Here is a 13,759-nt window from a genome sequence, read left to right on the forward strand (position 1 = left end):
CTACTCCTAATGATACCACCAGAAGATAAACATTGTTAATATTTTGCTAAATACTTGTTTCTCCCTTGTACAAAGAAACCAATATAAAAATATTTTTTCTTTTCTTCTTTCAAAAATGGAGTACAGTGTACATAGTATTTGGTTAGCTTTTTTAAAAAACTTAACAATATTTCATCAACAGTTTTCCAAGTGCTTAAATATTTTTTTCCAGCATCATTTTTAATGGTTGCAAACTATTCCATCATTATTACTAGGTACTTTTTAAAAAGTATCATTCTTAACTACTCCCTACTGAATACCGTTTTTCACTACAGTAATGCTTCCATGAAATCCTTGTAGGCAACTTTATTCACACATCTGTGATTATTTTTGGAATGTCTCCCTTGTTTAATCTTGTACACACACAAGTCATTTCTCCTATTAGCCAAGTCTTGAACTTCTTGAGATCAGCATTCAGGTCAATCCATCTGTTTTCCTCAGAGTGCTTTAAAATGAGGAGGCCTTCCAAAATGCTTATCAAATGAAATCATTTATTGGTATGCATTGTTCCTTTAACGGAATAAAAAGATAGCAAGATAGGAAAAGGTCAAGTTAGCCAATTTATGGCTGACTTTAAAACTGCCTGTGCCTCAGTCTTCTGCCAGGTGGGCTATCTGTGGATTCTCCCCCGCTCCCCCCACCCCCACCCCATTCCATGTCCTTTCATTTTTGGAGTAAAAAACATCTGGCTGCATTTTAAATTGATTCACACAATTTATTTCACCAGCCTCCAGGCCCCAAACTGTTTCTAGATATGCATCAGTGTCTCTGCTGATAGTCAATGGGGGCTGTGCTTGTGCATGGGAGAATGTAATCCACCCTGAGTCACTGTGTTAAAATGATTCCCCAGTTGAATTGTTTAGTGTGAAATAGGATTGTTTGCATTCCATTTACTTTTTACTTTCTTAATTAGAGTGACCTCCAGCTTGAATCTACCAACTGTTGGATTTTATTATATCTTTCCAGGAATTCCTCCTGTAATAAGGTTAACTTTAAATACTGCATTTCCTCGAGGTTGACATAAAATTCATTCGCCTTTAGAAAAAATAAGCCCAAGTCTTATTTTGAATGACTACAAACAGAATTCTAGGAACAGCAGAGTTGTGTTATTTTGGACACTATTTTCTCCGATGCTGCATATAAATGACATAAAGCAGCCCTGCTTACCTTCTAGGACCTGTCTCCAGGGGAAATAAGAACATCATTTACTTGATGAAACTTTACTTACTAGAAAGACTTTTTAAATGTTGTTTCTCTTGAGTCCAGAAATTAATGTGTGAATCTGCCTTTGTATATTCTTCCTATAAAAGAAAACCAAAATACAATGGTGGGTGAGATGTTTGTGAACCATATCACATGGCTTGAGAAATGCACTCCATCTTTGTATTCCTGCCTCTGGATTCAACTTTACCTGGCCCTTCCTCAGGATTCAAGCCCACTACAGGATGAAATTGTAGGGCTCTGGGATGAAGTGGCCAAAAAATTATTAGGACTCTTTTCTACCCTCCAACCCCCCAACCCTCCCTAGTTTCTGTAGGGTCAGATTGCTTATACTTTCTAATTGCTGTCTGTAGCTACCATCAGGTCTTTGCTCTTGAATTGACTGTTTAATGCTTAATTTGATCTCCTGATTTTGGATGTCCCGTGTCAATTTTACTCTCAGTTTAACTTGAAATCTCTCTTGTCTGTAAGCACTAGTTTTTCCTCCTAATCCCCATCGTGGAGAATGATGATTCCAGTGGTAACCCTCACAAATTCTGAATTCCTGTACAAACAGAAGCACTGCCATGTCTTGTGTGATGGGGCCCTTCCACCCTTCTTCCATCTGCTCTACTCACACTGGAGTATTTTAAGCTCTTAGGGGCCGTTTGTGTGTGCTCCTCCCTCTGCCCAGAATGTTCTTCCCCTCTTCTCCTAATGCTGGTTTTTCTTCATGCTTTTGGACTCAGCCTAAGTGTCATCTCCTTGGAGAGGCTTATCTAGACAATCTAGTGTGATGTTCTACATATTTTAACCATCCTTAGGTACAGGTACCAACTAATCAGAACAGACTCCAGTATTAACAAATCGTATCCTCGTACTGAGGCTATCCAGGTGAATACCAACTCTCGCTGACCCATTATTTGATTAAGCAGTAATGACAAGCTGTAAATAATTATTTGTGCATTTGCTCCTTCTGTGTATATTACCTGGTAGAATGCAGTTTCCATGAGAGCAAGAATTCTTCTGTCTTAGTCGCTGTCATGAAGGAAAAACTTTCTCTCTACCCTCTTAAATTCAGTGGTTGAGGGCCTGTGAATTAAATTGACAAAGATTAGTATTAGAAAAGACAGATTTTTATTCACTTACAGATGTGGGAAATAACAGGAAAAATGTGACTCAACAAAGAGCCAAAGATAGGGGCTTATATATCCACTTAATAATGGGAAAGGGAGGGGAGACAAAAGACTTTTATGGGAAGAACAAATGAGTTTCTTTAGGAAAGACAAATGGGCTTCTAGGAAAACAAAATGGGAGACAGAAAATTTGTGATAATATTTGTTTCTGCAGGTGCAAGTACTCACCACCCACTTCTTTCTAGTTAGTAAAAACTGTCCCAAGAAAAGATTTGTGGCAATTTTACTCTCAGTTTCCTTCCTCAGAGTGAAGCTGCCTCAGAGGGGCATTTCCAGGAGTTTCTGCCTTTAATCAGAGAAGGGAAGCTCCAAAAAGGCTTTTTTCTGGATCTATTGAATTTCGAATGTTTTTAGTTCAAAATAATCTTCATATCAACTCTGAGGGTCTGAGTTGGTCTGCACATCACCTAGCACATCGTACTATGACTTAATTGCAGTAGGTACTCAGTAAATACTTGTTAAAACACGAATAAATGAAGCAGTGAGTAGAGTGTTCACTATCTGCTTACGGTGACCAGTTCCAACTCATGTGGTTGCTTGACCAAGGTAGGGGTGTGTGTGTGTGTGAAAGCTCAGAAAAAATATATTCACAATGACCTAGATTCCTTAATTTTATAATTTAAAATGTTTCTTTTGTTGAGGAGTTGATAAGTCCCATGACATGAAGCAGACACACCTTATAGGTAAGATTCTTGATGTGGACCTTCTCTGCCATTTTCTTTTTTTTTTTTGTATTACAAGATGAAGCACAGTTTTCTGTAGATGGTAGTCCACCAGAAAGAGCTACTTTTTATTTCTCCTAACCCTTGAGATCACCCAGGGTGGGCAGCTGCTGATAGTAAATGCCCTGAGAGTTCTCTATGGGACACTGAGGGTGAAATCCTTATCGGTGGGCAGTTGTGTATGTTCTCAGGAGCATCATGGAATGGGCTGAAAGGGGCTCCATGGCCCTGTCTCTATTTGAAGGGTTAATAAATGGCAGCTACTGTCCCATTATCTACTGGGATGAGATTTTTAAAACTTCTTTTTCAAGGGAATTTCCTGATGGTCTAGTGGTTAGGACTCCATGCTTTCACCGCCAAGGGCACGGGTTCAATCCCTGGTCGGTAAACTAAGATCCCACAAGCTGCAAGGCAGGGCAAAATAGAATAGAATAGAATAAAATAAACTTTTTTTCTTTCATGGGAAGCTTCAAGCATACACAAAGTAGAATACACATATCCATGTATACCATCACCTAGTATTAACAGCGATCCGTATTTGGACAATCTTATCTCAGCTCCCCATCCCCCACCCCACATTTCCCTTACATTTCTCAATCCCTCCCCTCACCACATTATCCTAAAGCAATATACATTATTTCATCTATTAATGCATCATCTTATTTTTAACAGATGAGCACACATTTCAAAACTATTATATTTATTTTTGGTGGGTTTGTCGGTTTGCTATTCATTAGGATTTTTAGTGGTAAAATACATATAAAATTTACCATTTTTACCATACTTAAGTATATGATTCAGTAGCATTAAGCACATTCACAGTTTTGTGCAACCATCACCACCATCCATCTTCAGAACTTCATCTTCCCAAAATCAAACTCTGTACCTGTTAGACGTGACTCCCTACCCCTCCAACCCCTCAGCCCCTGCAAACATCATTCTACTTTTTGTTTATATGGATTTGACCACTCTACTGCCTCATGTAAGTGGAATCATATAATATTTGTCCTTTCATGACTTTCTTATTAGTGTAATGTTTTCAAGGTTCATCCTGGTTGTAGCGTATGTCAGAATTTCCTTCCTTTTTAAGGCTGAATGATAGTCCACTTGTGTATATACCACATTTTATTTTTCCTTCATCCAACAATGAATACTTGGATTGTTTCCACCCTTTAGCCGTTGTGAATAATGCTGCTCTGAACATGGGTGTGCCAGTATCTGTTCGAGCCCCTGCTTTCAATTCTTTTGGGTATACACCCAGAAGTGGAATTGCTGGATCATATGATAATTCTATGTTTAATTTATTTAGGGGAGCCCACATTTGAAAAAACACTACCACAGTTCCATTTCACACCTAAAACTTTAACAATATTTCCTTAATGGCATAAGCTTTACAACTACCGAAGAGACCATACTGGAAAGGCTAACAGCTGAGCCACCAAGCCTGGCTTCCTGGGACCTTGGGCATGTCACTGAAATATCCTGTGCCTCCATTTCCTCATCTGTAAGATGGGGGAGATAGGTTAAATGAGCTAGTATACACAAAGCACTGTAGGCAGTGTCTGCCCGTTGTAAGTAGAGTCTGTACGTGTTGGCTCTATTAACACTTGTCCTGTATCAGTGTTGCCCATGAGAACCCAAGATTTGGAGGCCTAAAATGTATAATAAAAAGATCATAAAACTAGACACACACACACAAACTCATGCAAAATTTGGTATGAAATTTATTTAGAATCAGAGAAAAATATCACAACTAAAAACTGGAGTCTAAGAGATTCAAGTCTTTCTTCAGAGACTTCTTTAGCCAGTTGATCTGAAATGCTTACAAGGGGTCCTTGCCGATTTAAGCCTGGATCCCCCTCTCACCTAGGGTTGTTGTAAGGTTTAAAATGTGTTGTTATATGTCGTGCTTAGAACAGTGCCTGTCATAGAGTAAGTGCTCTATAAATGTTAATTACAATGGTTGGTAGGTCCATTCTCCAAGCGAGGAAATATTGGAAGAGGAGGAGTTTTGGGTAGAAGTTGGGGGAGAATAAGATCAGTCCAGTTTGGAGCAAGAGTTTGAGATGAAGTCATGTCAGCGCTCAATAAATGTTTGATGATGGTGATGATACTGATGAAGGCAACAACATTGATGACGACCTCAACAATGACTATTGACTGTGGCCTGGGTAGGTCTCTGTACTGTTAGCCTTCAAATGGGCAGGCTGCCTGGGGGCTCTGAGGATGAGGGCAAGGATTACTGCCTAGCTGATTTCACTTCAGGGAGGGAATGAATTCAGCATTCATTAGAAGTGGATTCTAAGCAAGGTTCCCAAATGCCAAAAGGTACTTTTGTACTGTGGGAGAGCCTGCATCCACCCTAGCATTCCTTCCTCTCCAGGTAGTTACTCAGCTTCTTTAGATAAGATTCTCTGGTTTTTCAGCCTGGGGGTGAAGTACTGGATTTGGAAGGTGGTGGCAGGAGGCAAGACCTAGCTTTACTTGCTTGGGGTTGGAAGGACTCGCAGGGATGTGTGGGAGCCACAGTTGCCCCATCAACCAAGTGCTGCTCTGTTTGCAGTGGGATTGGGAAGGGGAAGGTGAGAGAGGGAGCTGATAGAAATAGTCCTTCGAAAACTAATTTCAGTTAAGCTCTTTCTCATTCCCAGCCTCTGCTGACGCTGCCCATCTTGACTGTAGTTTCTTTAGGGCTCCCCTAAGTCACTTGTCTCCTTTCTCCTATGGAGTAGCCTCCTACATACTCTGCAGCAACTTCCTTGCTCCCTCTCCTTCATCCACCAATAGCCTCCTACCATCTACCCATCCATCAGAAATTTGTCGAGGTGCCTTATTCATTGATGGTCTCCTTTCTGTGCTTGTCTTAGTTATGGGTTCATTCTTTTACTATCATTTATTGGGTCTTGGCAGGGAGAGATGATAAACACTATGGTCAACCCTTTGTCCCTAGTGGATGCATTTCTAGAGATGTCTAAAAATAACTTTCACTTGAATATTCCATTTCTAAGAAAACAATCTATTCTCTGGTGTCAGAAGTGAAGGGCAAGGCTGTACTGCTGGTAAAGAATTATCTACATCACATATGAGCAGTGACAGTTGTCCAGGGCATGTTTCTCTTATTAAATTCACTTTGCTGCCACCTTTGTTTATAGCTTCAGCAAACCTGGGCTCTAATCCTGGCCGAGCCCGGGCCAATGAAGATATTTCAGTTTGCTCTCTGCCTACTGATCTCTGCCAGCTTAAGACCAATTTTTCTATCTTTCAAGTAAGTTGATTAAAAATGCCCACATTGTCTGAATACACAGCTACCAGTTTTGCTTCCTACTTTTACCACTCAGTTTTAGAACAGTTGAGAACCTGAAATAGACTCAAATCATTAATAGCCAACATAGGAACACTATATGGAAGTCACACAACAGTTCCCCAGACTGTGACACAGACTACAAAAAGCTAGAAACCCTGGCCCCCAAAGTCACTTTACCTCTATTTGGCAGACAATGTGAACAGAGAACAGAAACTCTGTAGGAACACAATGTAGGCTGATGGTCAGTGTTAACTGAAAATCATTGCTTTTATAGAATCATTTCCTCAGCCTTCTCTTAGCTTTAGTTAAACTTACTTGGGCTTATTTCTTCCTGGCTTTGGGTGTTATTTTTGCATTTGTATTAAAGAGCAGAAAAAAGGGAGGGGGAAGCTTAATGAGGAATAAATAATGGAAAAGGGTAAAAAAAAATGTTTGTAAGTGTATTGGACCTTACAAACTTATATAAGCCACGGATCATTTCTGTGGTAGACTGTTATGACTCCAAAGAGCCATTGTGCTAATGTAGCAGCTGATGATTTTATGCAGAGACTCTGCATAGTAAATGCCCTTATGAAATTGGGAATGAATTATGGGAACCGAACATGGCCAATAACCATTTTTAAAAATAATGAAGTACTCTGCCACCTCACTCTTCCACCAGCCCCCACCAAAGTCATGAAGAGCTGAGTCAATGTGATGAACTAATTGCCTGGAAATGTAATTTTAAAAAAAAGAACTCTGTATGTGGAGTGGGAAAAAAAACCAAAGCCAAAATAGGGCTTATATTTTGAAGCATAAAACATATTTTAGCACTCAGGGAAAATGAATGAGCCTGTGCCACATTTCATTTCAGCAGCTGCTGTTTAAACCTTGGAAATTAAATCATAGACACCCTGGGTTTTAGAGAAGGGACGGAGGTGGGGTCCTGGCTTTGCCAAGGCACTTTGGGCCTAAGTAGCAACACCCTGCTTGGCCTTGCTGGAGAATAGACTGCCAATTGTGGCAAATTATATGATGCTTTTGAGATGTGCACACTATATATAGCCCATTACACTTTTCACAGCGTTCCTTCATTAAGCCCGCAGAATTGTTTTTTTATATTTTCCTCATAATAGCTTCTGAAAGGTCAAGAATGGCTCACTTGACTTTCTGGTGCCCTTCAGGGAATAATGCCGTTAACCACTTGTGGCCTTTGCTCTTCCAGACTGACATTTGCCCCAAGGTCTCCCATTGGTTGTCAGGACTGGATCTCCTCCCTTCCCCAACACACACACACACACACACACACACACACACACACCCCTCAGGTGGGGATAAGGACTGGAAGGATGGTCTGGAATCCCTGCCAGTTGAGATTTTTTGACTTTCTGTTAGAGGTGATGTTGAGCTCTGGTAGCATTTGGAAAGCAGTAGAGGGTGCTGGTTTTAAGGATCAGATAGTCTTGAGTTCAAATCCAGATCTACTCCTCTGAGCTGGGTGACCTGGGGCATGTCATCTCAGCTCTCAAGGCTCAGTTTCCAAATGTGTAAAATGGGGACAAGAGTAGTGCCACCTCAGAAGGTGCTTTCCTGGCATAGAGTAGGCATTAAAATGTTGATTCAGAACAAAAACAGCCAGTCTTAGAAGCCTGCTAAGGGTAGGCCTTGGCTGGCAGCATCGCATATACACACCCTTTCATTACCAACCAGATAGCTCCCTCCCAGACTTCACTCACATCCATAAGGAGGCAGTAACATTTGTCAAATGCTGTCTGTGTGCCAAGGGCCTACATCTGTTTCTCAATTAATTCTTTACACATTACTGTAAAATAGGTATTATTATCGCTGTATTTTCCATGATGAAACTGATACTCAGGGCTAATGATAATGGCTATCATTTATTGAGTATTTACTATGTGCCAGACACTATGTTAGATACTTACTTTTATACGCTGTCTTCTCAGTGGGCAATTCAGTCATTTCCATTTTTTTGTTGTTATGAAGAGTTCTCCCGTGGACCTTCTCCAACACGTCTTCATGGGCACACGGACAGCACTTTCTCTCAGGAGTACACACCCAGGAGTAGAACTGCTGGGTTGGAGGTATATGAATGTTCAGCTTTGCCAAACACTATGAAATTATTTTCCAAAGTGACTGTAATAATTTATACTCCCACCAGAATGTGTAAGCTTTGCTGTTGAGCCACATCCTCCCTACACGCGGTATTCTTATTTTTCTTAAGCTATTAGGTGTAAAATGGTATTTTGACCTTGATCTGTATTTTCTGATTACTAATAAGGTTGATAGCCTCTTTTTGTATTAATTGGCCAGAAATGTCTCCTTTTCTGTGAAATGTCTGTTCGTGTCTTTTGCTTGTTTTTCTATTGAATTGTTTGCTTTCAAGCAATTGATAATTTTTTATTCTAATCTGTTGGTGGTTATGATAGTTAATTTTATGTGTCAACTTGCTTGGGCCAAAGGATTCACAGATAGCTGATAAAATATTTCTGGGTGTGTCTGTGAGGGTGTTTTTGGAAGAGATTAGGATTTGAATTTATAGACTGAGTAAAGAAGATCACCCTCATTGGGTGGGTGGACATCACATAGTCCTTTGAGGGACTAAATAGAACAAAAGGTAAAGGAAGGGCAAATTTGCTCTCCGTTTGAGTTGGGACATCCATCATTTCCTGCTCTCAGACATCTAGGTTCCTGGTACTCAGGTCTTCAGGAATAGACTGAATTACATCACCAGCTTTCCTGAGTCTCCTGCTTGCAGAGGGCAGATTGTGGGACTTCTGAGCTGCCATAATTGTGTGAGCCAATTCCTATAATAAATATCCTCATATATACACACATTTCCTTTCTATTGGAGAACTCTGACTAATACAGTGTTTGTATCCTTGCAGATATTTTCTCCCTGCTTATGACTTGCCTTTTCACTTTCTTTAGGGTGTTCTCAGCATAAGTTCTTAGTTTTAATGGAGTTGGGCTTATCAGTCTTTTCTTTAATGATTAGCATTCTTTGTATCTTGTTTAAGAATATTTCTCAATCTTTTCTGTTTCCTTCTGGCGTTTAAGTCCGTACTCTATCTGTAATTGACTTTTGAGTATGATTTGAGTTAGGGATCCAAAATCATATTTTTCTATTATGGGTAACTTTTTTTCCAGCTCAATTTATTGAATTATCTCCCCTCCTCCCCCCATCTCACCCTGCTGCCATATTACCTCTCATATATCAAATTTCTATATGTATTTCTATGCTCTGTATTCTGTTTCATTGGTCAATTTGTCTATTCCTGAGCCAGTACACATGGTTACTATGACTTTATAATAAATCTCATTATCTTGTGGAACAATTCCCACTCTTTTTCTTCTTATTTCAAAATTAATAAATATCCATTTTAGACAACTGAATAAGTATAGGAAATTCCAGAGAAATTAAAACTTATTTATAATTTCATCAGTCAGGTACAACAACAGTAAACATCTGGTATATAGTTTTCTACACTATACAAATACATACTCATATGAAAACATGCACACATATATGTATATAAATACACACATTTATACTTTAACAAATTTAAAATCAATATCGATTGCTTCCTATATTCAAGGCTTATATGTCTAAAGCTTTATTGTTGCTAAAGCTGAGAAAGAATATTTAGGAAATATGATAATGTTTAAGATGCTAATAACGATGTTAGAAGGAAATTTGTTTTCAATTTGGCAGCTAATATGATTCCTCTTTGGGTGCCTTAGTCCAGGAAAGCATTTATTTTGAATCCCTAAGCTTTGCTACTGCCCTAAACTAAGAAAATAAATCTCTCTCCATCCTTAAAGTAATACACTTATCCTCCAAGCAAACTACTATTTACTTGTTTAATAAAACAAAAAACATGATGTGTTACATTTTTAAAGAATTATACCTTGACTTTAAAATTAGACTTGGGTTTGAGTCCTCAGTCTGCCCCTTATTACCACTTTGACCCTGAACAAGTTACAGAACTTCTTATAGTCTCAGTTTCTTCATCTTTAAAATGATGATGATATCTACCTTGCAGAGTTGCCGGGAGTATTAATGTAGTTTTTAAAAGCCTCATAAAATGCTTGCCAGTACTGACTTTAAATTTTTTAATTAGTTTTTATTTTATTATAAAGGTAACAGGAGCTTCTTGTAAAGTTTTTGAATAGTAGAGAATAATAATAATAATGAATAATAGTACAGAATACAGTGAAAACTAAAAGTTCTTTCCCTCCAAGTGTATGTTCTTCCCTCTAAATCAATTGCACTCTCCTGAAGAAGCAACAATAAATTCTCATGACACACGATTATTAAGAACATTCCATGACCAGCAAAAATCCTGGAGATCCTGTATAAACATCACATAACAGGTAAGCTAAAAATGTCCAGAATATTTCATTTCTTTAAGATAGCTTTCATTTTACAGTTTTTCCATTTTTTTAGAAAAAAAATTAACAAATGGAAATATTCAAATTAAGAAGAGGAGGCCATCTTCAAAAAGTCTACAAACAAATGCTGGAGAGGGTATGGAGAAATGGGAACCCTCCTACACTGTTGGTAGGAATGTAAATTGGTACAGCCAGGACTCCCTTGGTGGTGCAGTGGTTGAGAGTCCGCCTGCCAATGCAGGAGACAGAGGTTCGATCCCTGGTCCGAGAGGATCCCACACGCCACAGAGCAACTAAGCCTGCGTGCCACAACTACTGAGCCTGTGCTCTAGAGCCTGCGAGCCACAACTGCTGAGCCCACACGCTGCAACTACTGAAGCGCACGCGCCTAGAGCCTGTGCTCTGCAACAACAGAAGCCACCACAATGAGAAGCCCGTGCACCACAACGAAGAGTAGCCCTCCTCACCGCAACTAGAGAAAAGCCTGTGTGCAGCAACAAAGATCCAATGCAGCCAAAAAAAAAAAAAAAAATTGGTACAACCACTATGGAGAACATTATGGAAGTCTCTTAAAAAACTAAAAATAGAACTACCATATGTTCCAGCAATCCCACTCCAGGCATATATCTGGAGAAAACCATAATCCAAAAAGATACATGCACCCCAGTGTTCACTGCAGCGCTATTTACAATAGCCAAGACATGGAAGCAACCTAAATGTCCACTGACAGAGGAATGGATAAAGAAGATGTGGTACATATATACAATGGAATATTACTCAGCCATACAAAAGAATGAAATAATGCCATTTGCAGCAACATGGATGGACCAAGAAATTATTATACTAAGTGAAGTAAGTCAGACAGAGAAAGACAGATCTCATATGATATCACACATATGTGGAATCTAACTTAAAAAAATGATACAAGTGAACTTATTTACAAAACAGAAACAGACTTACAGATATCAAAAACAAACTTATGGTAACCAAAGGGGAAACGTGGCAGGGGGTGGGGGGGTGAGGGATAAATCAGGAGCTCGGATGAACATCACACACTGATATATATACCATAGAGAACCAACAAGGACCTACTGTATAGCACAGGGAACTCTACTCAATACTCTGTAATGACCTATATGGGAAAAGAAACTAAAAAAGAGTGGATATATGTATATGTATAACTGATTCACTTTGCTGTACACCTGAAACTAACACAACATTGTGAGTCAACTATACTCCAATAAAATTAAAATTTTTTAAAAATTAAGAAGAGGATTAGAGGCTATTTAAAAACTAACAGTAAACACTTGGTTATGGGCATTTATTATTTTTAAAATTTTTTGTTATAATGGTAATGCATTCTTATAGCAATATCAAACAATTGTTGGGTATATAAAGTAAAAAATGAAATTCCCTTTTTATACTCCCCCAATCACACTCCCCAGAAATAACCTCTGGAAGAGTTCTGATGTCTTAACTTTCATGTTCTTTACCTACCAGACTTAGAAATGTCTCAATTTAACTGCAAGGCTTTACTCCCTTTCATGACAGTATTAATTTTGTTTTGGTTTGGTTTGTGCTACACTTATTGATTCATTCATTCCTTTAATTAAGCATATACTAAGGTACCTGCTCTGGGCCAGGTGTCGAGCAAAGTGCTAGAGATCCTTGAAGTGTCAGTGGTAGTGCCCTCGTCCCCAACAGATAATAATATTGTTTCATAAGAGTTTCATTACAGTCAGTTAGTGCAGGATGCTGTGGGACCGACCATAAGGGAGGGACATCAAACCCAGGCGATCTGGGAAGGCTTCCTGGAGAAAGCGATCTCTAAGTTGAGGACTGAAAGCTGAATAGGCATTAGGCCTGTGCAATGGCCGGATCTGTGGGACGATAGTGCATTAGGGATGATGAAAAGCTGGAATGAAGAGCACAGCAGTACAGGAGGGAGGGCTGAGGATGTTGGAGAGAGATGGTTGAAGGCTTTGCAAGATACACTAAGACATGTGCACACAGTGGGTAGATGGGCCCCCTAAAAGGATTGTAAGTAGGGGAGTGACATCACCATGTTTGTATTTTAGAAACCTCCATCTGGCTGCTACTGGGAGAAAGAATTGGAGAAGGGCAAGCCAGGAGGCAGGAGTGATAGGAGGTGGTTCTAATAATCCAAGTGAGAAACAGTGTTGGACTCGATTAAGGAAGTGACAGTGGAGGAGGAAGAAGGAGAGAAATTCAAGAGTAGAGGAGGTCTTCTTTCTGCAAGGATAACTGATACCTGGAATAGGCCACAAAAAGTAAAGCCAGTTAATACAGGGACCAATTTTTCAAGTAAATAGCGAGGGCAAAAGACTTGATTGAAATTCTAACTTGAAAAATTAAACTAAAATTCACTTCAAAATCCCTACTTTAATATTATAAATAATTTTAAAGTTTATAATCACAATTATGAACTAATGTTTATGGTGAAGAATGAATCAGAAATTTGGAAGGCATAATTTTCAACACAAATTCTGTCACAGTATGATAATGACATCTTTCACATCATGTTTAGGTTTTGCAATAAGTTCACAAGAGAGATCATTTTGGGGAAATATTTGGGCTTGTCAATTTCCCCAAGGGTATCTTCTTTTGCTGTTCAGATTATTTTCTTTTTGAAGTGCTATTATGTCATCCCCCTTACGGTCCCCTACCCCCCACCCCAACTGGTCACCAGTTTAACTAGGCCAGTTTGTCATTTGCCAAAGGCTATGCCAGTACTTGGGAACACTTCTCCCAGATCACTTTGATTGACTTTATGAAACTGTATCCTTTAAAAGATTTTGAGTTTGTCTTCACAGTTGATTTGCTTTGAATTTAAAGCGTAACACATGGGTATTTGTAATTGGAAGGGCATATTTTAGTCAGGGGTG

Source organism: Phocoena sinus, chromosome 11 (assembly GCF_008692025.1).
Source record: "Phocoena sinus isolate mPhoSin1 chromosome 11, mPhoSin1.pri, whole genome shotgun sequence".
NCBI lineage: Eukaryota > Metazoa > Chordata > Mammalia > Artiodactyla > Phocoenidae > Phocoena > Phocoena sinus.